The sequence below is a fragment of the Aotus nancymaae genome, unplaced genomic scaffold, assembly GCF_030222135.1.
Source record: "Aotus nancymaae isolate 86718 unplaced genomic scaffold, 86718_ANA_hifiasm-v0.15.2.pri h1tg000033l, whole genome shotgun sequence".
Lineage (NCBI taxonomy): Eukaryota > Metazoa > Chordata > Mammalia > Primates > Aotidae > Aotus > Aotus nancymaae.
The window spans coordinates 14,403,695-14,413,457 of NW_026988447.1; positions in this window are offsets into that span (position 1 = coordinate 14,403,695).

Below are 9,763 nucleotides of genomic sequence, written 5' to 3' on the forward strand. Positions count from 1 at the left end.
ATGGGCGTAGACTGCCTGCCTTCAGTCTTCTTTTACACGAGACTGCTGCTATTTTAGGTTTAGCCAAAGCTGATAATCCCTCTCTCCTCAGTTGTAACCACCCTCATTTGTGACCTTGCTTGACCAGAGATTCATTGTCTCCAAAACCCTCTAAGTTCAGCCAGCCTCAGTGTCCCTACTGAGAGAAAGCAAAGAGAAGACATATATAGTGGGAAGTGTACCGATTCTGCCTTTATGAAAGATGACGCTGAAACACCGAAGCGGTTTTAAGATAACTTTAAAGCCAGGCCCGTTATGCCTCTGTCGCCCATTTGTCATGCCTGAAATGCCTCATTGTGTGGTTTCAGTTCCAAAAGCGATGTATTCAGATCGCAGGCAAGGCTGCCCTGCGGTGTTAACTGTATGCCTGCACTTGTGTGTCCACTTGTCGTGTCCCTTATATTGCCAACTGCATGGTGAATTAGCGTGAAGCCCAGGACCAGGTCTGGAGTGAGCCACGTCTAATACAGGTTTTGCATCCTGAGTCTAACCGGCCACATGGGCTGTCTGTCATAAATGTGCTTACTAGGATGATGCATGCAAGACCTTTGCCAGGATTGCTTTCGATACGTCAACCATCTGCACATTTACAAATGGTAGACAAAACTGCAAGTCTCACTTGGATTCCCGCTTTGTTTTCCTTCTCTCGGTTTACTCTAAAAAAGTTTCTAATAATCTTTAGAATTTCACCTTAAAGTAAGCTTTTGTGACTTTCTTTTATCTGTTCTGAGAATTAGATTCGCAAGTAAGTTTGAACTTGCAAATTCTAACTCAGCATCTGAGGGCTTCAAGCAGAGGCCCTGACAGTCCTCTGCCTTTCTCTGCATAGACTCACTCAGGAACATAATTATGCTCTTAAAAAACATAACACTTCTCCTTTCAAAAGCATCAGGATAGTAATTGTCTTTATTATGATTAACCTATACAACTGTTTTTGGAATTGCTTTAAAATAATAATCTACTGGCATAATTAAACACACTTTAACAATGCATATTGTATTTATAGGCCATCTTAAAGTTTTTCTTCAATGATTTTACAAGTTGTACACTTCCTGCAAAGAAATTTACTAGTTCATTAAGCTAGTTGATTGTCAATTGGGTTTTTAAAAACATGTACTGTTAGAATCCTCAGCTAGAGCTTTAATCTTGCTATTTATAACTGGAACAGAAATTAAGTCAGTACTTCCAAAACAAACCTTTCTCATTCAGAGGTCAGCCAATCTTAACTCTGATTTAAAATTTACAGATGTGGTAAGCTCTCCTGAGTACAGGCTGTAGGTAGCTCCAAAAGTGTCCACCTGAAACATTTCATCACGTTTGGGAAAAAGCTCCCAAAGAAAATGGCCAGCAGCCTCAGCCGGCATCCTCAGACAGTTCTTTCCTGTAAATGGAAGCAGCATCCAATCTCCAGGGGATAAGCCAGGAGTTTACACCCAGCCAGTCAGTGATAAACCAGGTGAGCTATGGAAGCAGCAACCAATCTCCAGGCGATAAGCCAGGAGTTTATACCCAGCCAGTCAGTGATAAACCAGGTGAGCTTGTCAAGTCGATTTGTACAACATGTGTTCATCTCAGCTGTTCCACATCAATTCACAGGAAGAACCTAAAAAGAAAGTTGTCTAGTTAAAGATGGGAGGCAGTAAAAACAAATGGAGCCAGTGTCCCTTCTGCCACACTTAAGGAGACGCAAAGCATCTGGGCATATGTAGACTGTATCTAGGGCATATGTAGGGTAAATATAAGGTTTATCTAAGGTATATTTAGGGCAGATGTAGGGCATAGCTAGGGCAGATGTAGGGCATATCTAGGGCATAAGGGTATGTGTAGGGCATACCTAGGGTATTTCTAGGGCATATCTAGGGTATATGTAGGTATACATAGTGTAGATATAGGGCATATATAAGTTTTTCTAGGGTTTATCGAGGGCATATGTAGGGCATTTCTATGGCATACATAGGGTATGTATAGGGCACATCTAGGGCATATGTAGGGTATACACAGGGTATGTGTAAGGCATATGGAGGTATATTTAGGGTATATCTAGTGTACACATAGGGCATACGTATGGCATACCTAGGGCATGTCTAGGGCATATAGAGGGTATATGTAGGGCATAGGTAGGACATACATAGGGTGTGCCTAGGACATATCTAGGGTATACGTAGGGTTTATGTAGAGCGTATGTATGGTGTACCTAGGGCATACCTAGGCATATGTAGGGAACATGTCATATCCTAGACCTGAGATTGGTGCACCTGCCCCTCTCGGTGCCGCTTCTGCATTTCAAGCCAGTGAGGTTTTATGGGGCTTAGCCTCTCCCAGAACAAGCTCTGAAAGGCTTCTTTGATATCCAGTAGAAATTTGTGTAGAAAGTAGACAATAGAGGCTCTGTGTTCTGAAAAGAATATTCATCCCGAAAGTTTTCTCCCCTCTCCATGTTGAATTTAACTGAAACGGGTAGCAAAATTCACAAAGTTGTGCAGTCGGAAAAGCGCATTACCTGCGGCAGAACCCGAGGCGACGCTCGGGGATGCCACGTACCGCTGGCCTCTCTTTATAGACTGCGACATCCCCTCTTCATCTCTTCCTGCTGCTAGCTCAGGTCGGGACTTTGTCATTGACTGCCCAGTTTACTGGAAGACACTTCTTCCATTTCTTTTTTTTTGAAACGGAGTCTCGCTCTGTCGCCCAGGCTGAAGTGCAGTGGCAGAATCTCGGTTCACTGCAACCTCCGGCTCCTGAGTTCAAGCTATTCTCCTACCTCAACCCGAGTAGCTGGGACTACAGGCGTGCACCACCAAACCTGGCTACTTTTTTGTATTTCTTTAGTAGAAATGAGGTTTTACCGTATTGAACAGGCTGGTCTCCAACTCCTGACCTCCTGATCTGCCCGCCTCGGCCTCCCCAAGTGCTGGAATTACAAGCGTGAACCACCACACCTGTTCAAAACTGCTTCCATTTCTCTGCCCCTTTCAGCCTCCATACTATTGCCGCTACGATTGCTCTAGAAATGGTGTCGGCCTAGTTAGTCTCTTATGGAAGCTCTTGACACCATCCCCTGGCCTTCAGAATAAAATTGAACTCCTTCCCTTAAGCCCTCACATTCTCCCTGCTCTGAGGCCTGCCTACTTGTCCACACCTCGTCTTGCAGCTTCCTACACATTTCCTTGCCTCACTCATCCAGAATCAGCCCCAAACACATCATGATTTTTATTCCTTTGCCAAGACCTCTTTCTGCCAAGTGCGTTCTCCCTGCCCTCTTTTCCTTTCACTTGTCAATTTCTTGGCCTTTAAATCTGTTGCTAAGAGTCAGTAACCTGAGAGGCCTTCCCTGACTCTTCCACCTCTCTCTGTGCCTGAGAGTGCCCCTGTGCTGAGTTCATCTCACTGTGTGTCGATGTGAACTGTGGTGTGTTGTAAGCACCTGGAGAATATAGACTGTAAGATCCCTGTAGGCAGGCCGTGCATTATTCACCAGTGCTCGACACGATGTCTGGCACAAATTATATACTTAGTAAATATTGTTGATTAAATGAATCTACAGCCAGGAAGAAATGAAGTGAAGGCATTGTACCTATGATGCCAACTGCAGGTCCAGACACCATCAAGCCGTCTTCTCTCTCCACGACTCTCCCATTTTACCCTGTTTCTTCCTTTTCCTCCTCAACTCAACATAGGCACCAGCATCGTCAGCAGGCTCAAGAACATGCTGGTGTTGGGCAATGGCGTAGGAAAGGGAATGTTTGTCTCTTTCGCTATCTACTTCCGTCTTCATTTCTAATAACCCCAATCATATTGGATATTGAGTGAGAACCACTACAAAAAGGCGAAGAAGAGCAGAGATGGGATAGGGAGAGGAGAGGAGTAAAAACAAACAAACAACACACACACACATACTTTTTGGGTAATACCATTAGAAATACAGTATTACAAATGAGGAACCTCTTCAAATTGAGAGAAGTAGAGTTGAATACAAATCATCCAAATATTGGATGCCTATGCATAAGCCATGGGCTGTGCATGTTCCTCTATGTTCTGAGATCCAGTTCCGCCCTGCTCCATGCCTTGGGAGGAAGGCATCCACAAGCTGCATCATTTGGGCTCCTTACCCCCTGGCTCTGACTTAGATCATGATCATGGATGCACCGTTAGTCAATCAGAGAGAAGGGGGAGAAAGTCGAGGTGTTCATTTCTTTTCCTCCCTCCTTGTCTCCCTAGCTCCTGGCAAGGCTCACCTGTCCTATTTTCAACCGAACTGCCAGTCCAGTCTCAAACAGATTAAGGTGTCCACACTTACTTAAAGAATATGGCATCTAGAGGAGTAATTACGTGGTCTTTCTAAATGTCATTGTTGGAAAAACAGAGGCAGCCAGGGGATTTCTACTGCAAGGGTTCCCAGCTGGTCTTCTGGGCTACTGTGGACAGTGTAAAATGAGACTTTCTCTGAGTTTCCCTTCCAGCCCCTCTCTCCTGAGACAGGGGCCACTCCTGACCACAAGCTCTCTGCTCAGGCCCCTTCCCCTTCCTTCATCTAACAAATATTTTTAGAATACCCAACACATTCAATCTATGACAATGAATTTGAGCCATGTTGGCACCAAAATGTCATTTGCACTCTTCCTTCACTCAATAACCAAAGTCTTATGTCCCATGCAAAAGCGAAACACTGCTTTCTTCAGTGGTCTTTGGATTCCTCACTCCTACTTTCAAATCTAAATGGGGAATGTGGGTTGTGTCACCCATGGTCGGGGGCGTTACAAATACAGATAAATGGCTGGAGGGTGAAGAGAGTCCTCTAGAGATGTGTCCTTTACTGGGGTCGGGCACAGGACTCAGCACTTTCACATGCACCGCCTAATTTAATCTGTTTAAAAACCCTTGAGGTAATGCGCCTGATTTACCTCATTTCATAGATAAGAAAAGTGATCACTGAGAAGTTCGGAAGTTTCTCCAAGGTTACACTAGCTCCTGACTGCCAAGCCAGGATTCAGACACAAAGACGCCAGAATGCTGCTCTTAACTACCGGACTCTACCACTGTGAGAGCTCAGACAAGCCTGCCATCATCTCTAAGCCTGAATTTCCTCCACCGAAAATGACAGCGCAAGACTGAATCACTTTTTAAAGTCTTGCTCCAAACCCAGGCAGTTCGTCTCAGGAGGATGCTTTACCTCCATCTACCACCAGGTGGCGCGCAGCCAGCCGTGCAACAGGGTTGCCCGGGCTGCAGGGCCAAGACCTATTATCCCCCTCAATCTTGTCTGACTGTGGCGTGGGAATGGAGTGGAAACTTGTTCCCAGTAGTAATTGCTGTAGAGCCACAAAGCTTCTAAGGTGGCAGAGTCAAGAATTTAACCAGTGTGTCGAATGCCTATGGGCATGTATTTCCATCAGCTGCAGCTGCTACTGCTTAGTCGACAAGTAACGCAGGAGACCTTGGGGTCTCACACCACCAGTTCCTGGCGGCTCTGTTCCTGCAAATGGTTTGTTAGAACCAACATTCAAAATAACGCCAGGTAAAGAAGTAGGGGCATGGCATCCCAAGGTGGATGTTCCTGATCAGTGAAAGACTGAACTGCTGCCAATAGCAACCGAGACTCATGCCCTGAAGCCCCAGGGAGGCCTTTGACTGGTAGCACCCAATTGGATATGTGAAAATAAGAATGAACTGAACTTAGCCTGCCACGATGAAGACACGGTTTGTGACAGATGCACAGCCCGGGGCTGGCTTCCTATGCATCCAGTTTTTGAGCCCACAGATGGCATCTTCAGGGAGGCGTCACGGAACTGAACCATGGATGATGGTCTGGCCATGTGCGTGCTCTGACAACCTCGGCCAGTGGGAAGGAGCAGGGTGTGTCCTTGGTGGTAGAGTCAGGGACATCCTGGCCACCCCAGTGGTGGCCTGCCTTGTCTCCACACTCTGAGATAAATCCTGGAGGGTGGAAATGGGACAGATGCCTCAGGACTTGGGAAATGAAGGGTAAAAGTGGCGATGGGTTCTTCTTTCCTAGTCCTCTGCCTAAGGGTGAGTGTGTGAGGGTGTGTGTGTGTGCAGACTAAATAACAACACTGCATGACAGCCCCATATCAAACGTTGCCAAGGAGAGAAAGTGAAATGCAGGGAGGTGAGCAGGACTATTTCACCAGGGTACAAGGATTCCAAATTCCAAAGGCATCATTCTTGCCTCCACTGGTACTGCACTGTAAGCTCACAGACACTCTCCAGATTTTGGAAATGACTGTGGGGAGATCGAGACATTTCATTAAACTCTCATGAAGTGAGAAGCTATATCTGTCGTAATCCTGGCTAACTTCAGTCTCTCGGAAAAGCAATAAAATATGTTTGCTATGGAAAAGAAAATTATGAAGTTCACTATGTTCATTTACAACTGAGTTTTCCAACTTAAATTCTTGTTTTCTTAGTGAAAGAGAAAAAAACCCAATATTTATCTCTAAAAGATAATTTTTAAAAAAATCAAACTGAAATGATTTATTTAGAAAGCCAGTGTGGTTTGTAAAGAATGAAGCATTTATCTGTCCCTACAGCAAAGTCCCCCGGACCCTCTGAGAGCTAGAAGTCAGCTATGAATCCAGCATCAGCACGCTTGTTGGGAGCAATTAGCACTGAGTCAGGTCCGCATGCATGTTGGGAGCTGATAGGACCTTCATCGTTGCATCCCACTGTGTGAAGAAATAAGCACTTATATTAGCTCTAGGTCAATGACTGTGGCTCCCCCACGTTTATGAGCTTGGAGTCTTGTCAGGCTGAACAAATAAAATAATACTTGTGGCTCCTTTGGTCCCAGCATCTTCCTGGGGATTGACTGTTCTTCCCATGAAATGTCAGCTTTCATCAGTAAAGAGAACAAAGCCAGCCAAGATTAGCTTGAGGAGGACTAAGGCACCATCTGGTGGCCGTTTACTATAAATCTTTGCCTCAGATGCAAATTCCAGGCACAAAGGAGCCCTGCCTTCTGATTTGCAGGCTGCCGGGAAGCAGTCAGCCTGACCTAGGAAACCTGGAGAATACCCAAACTTCCACAGCACGGCGGGGAGGGCCTTGTTTAAAGGTTTGTCCCAGTGAAAAGTCCTCAGCCCCAAGTTTTATAACGACATCCTCACCACAAAGCCCAGAGAGGGGGCGCCCCTCTGAGGTCTTCGCAGCTTGGGAAAGAGCAGGAGTCGTTTGGGCTGTAACATTTTAGAGGGTTCTTGAAAGAAAAAAGTGCCCAAGATATCCTTATTTTATTTTATTTTTTTTTTGGCATGAATATTCTGCAGTAAATAGAAAAAACATAAAGGTCCTGTCTGGTTTCTCTTCTCATTTAAAACGTTCTTCATTGACTAAAGACCATTTTTACAAGACAAACACATTACAGACTTACCCTTCCCCAAGTGCAGCCTGTCCCCTTGGGGTCCCTGGCCACAGACTGGCCTTTGTCCTCCCTGACAGATGGCAATGACTAAAGTGACCCAAACTTGACATTTTTCAATCAGCAGCCACAGAGCAAGGCCATCCCTGAGCAAAACTCCCAAGTGAGCGAAGTTCCTCCCTGGCGCCCCTCATCCCAGCTCCAGCCGCGGCATCCATCCCCTTCATCCCCTTCTCTCCCTCACCCCACCATGGCCTATCCTGACTGAGGTGTGGGGGTGTGTCTCAGTTCTGGAAAGTCTTGCTTGCTTGGATGAAATACTCTCTCAGAGGATTTCCACATTAGGAGGGAGGGGTTCCGTAAAACCTGTATGAGCCAAAGGATAGGATTTCCAATCGTGTTATCCGGGGAGGGGGTGACAAGTTGTGACACGTGGCTCTGGGCAGTAGACCCTGCTTGAAGCCCCCCACCTGTGGAGAGCCACGCCTTTGCCTGCTGGTAAGGCTGGCCCTACAGAGAGGACCTCAAGACTCCGAGCTTCACACCCCACGAATGAACGCGCTTCTTCCTGGTGGATGAATGAACGTGCGTCTTCCTGGTGCCAGCCCCGTGCCCATGGCTCTCGACTGCAAGGGCGAAGAAACTTCACCGCTTCTCTCTCCTGCTGTGGTTGGTAGAGCTGTGTTTAGACTTGCCTGTTCTGAAATAAATAGTCCGGCACTTCTCAGAAACGGGCACTTCACTCTAATTAACAGGAACCCAGCTCAGAGGTGCTGCTCACCTCACGGATCAGGAGTAACCCGGCGCGGGAGGGGGCGGGGTGTGGAGCAAGGAACGGGGTGCCGCTGAGAGGAAGAGTTTTCTCAGCGCAAACCGGTTTCGGTTTCCTTGTTTGGGGCAAGAAGGGGAGAAAGGAGGGCGACTCCTTCTCACTCACTTGCCTGGACACTACAGTTAATGCTACAGGGGTCACCAGGGAACCCCCATTTGCAAAGGCCAAAGGCTGGCACCACTAGTCAGTTTGCTGTTTTAAGAGGCCAAATGCAGCTGGACTCCAGGTAATAAGGAGAAAGAGCAGAGTTTCACACGGGGTACTCCAGTACCTTTTTTTTTTTTTGAGCTGGAATAACTTCTAAGTGACCAAGGAGAGGCATCCTGGGGCCGCCTGCTGGGCTGTAGCCGCCTTCTGGAACGCAGAGGCCACTGCCCCAGACCGGCTCAGAGAGAGGACAAGGCAGAGACCCCACAGCGCCGAGCACTCCATTACCCGGCCGGTTCAGGACTCCCTCCCACCTCTGACCTCATGGCTCCTCAGATGCCAACTACTCCCCATAAGCCATGGATGCCAGAATTCGTCAAATGTACTCAGCCACTGCAAATGTTGGACAAAAAAAATTATGAGGTGTTAGCACCAAGGCACCACCTTGGGAGCAGAAACAACTGGACGAGGGGTCAGGAGAACCAGAGTATGATGGGTTGAGTGGTGTCCCCGCAAGACACGTATGGGCTTTCTAGTAGCTCAGCCCTCAGGATGGGACTATTTGAACATAAGGTCTTTACAGAGGAAATCGAGTTAGAAAGAGGCCATGGGGTGGGGGCGCCTAATCTAACTTGACTAATGCCCTTGTCAAAGGGGAAATTCACAGGAAGAATGCCATGTGAACATGAACCTGTCCATCCATAAGCCAAGGAGAGAGGCCTGGAACAGAGCCTTCCCTCATAACCCTCAGGAGGAAGCACCCCTGGACTGGTATCCTCCAGAACTGAGAGGCAAGTCGTCGCTGCTGTGTAAGCCAGCACCGCGTGGTATGTCACGACGGCAGCCCTCAGAATCGCACGCGCAGGGTCTGTGTCTTCGTGTAGGTCCCTCCACCACTCTGGGTGGAAGTTCAACCAGACACATTCAGAATCCTTTCCGTCCCAGCGCTCTCTTTCTGGCCTCTGGGCCTTAAATAACGAGGGGGAACGTCTGGCCCCTTCAGAACCTAAAGAGCTGACAGACTGAGCCCTGCTTTTTGCAATACACCCCAAACCACCACATTCCAAAGGCACCATTTTCTGGAGCAGCCGGGCCCAGAGATGGGCTGGGAATTGCTGCCTGGTTCTGAAGTGTTGTTTAAAATAGTATAGAGCTAGAATTTGAAACTCATGAAAATAAATCAGTAAATTGGTTGAAGAGTTCTCTCTCTTTGCAAACCTTGGTCCTCCTCCAGCCATGCTGGCCGTCTGGTTCAGGGCGCGCTGCTGGTATATGCCATTATTGGAGGGTGGTAGTGAAGAGGCGTGCACGTTTGAATCCACCTTGCTAACCACATTCTCTATTACCCCCTTTTTCCACAGCTTCTACCA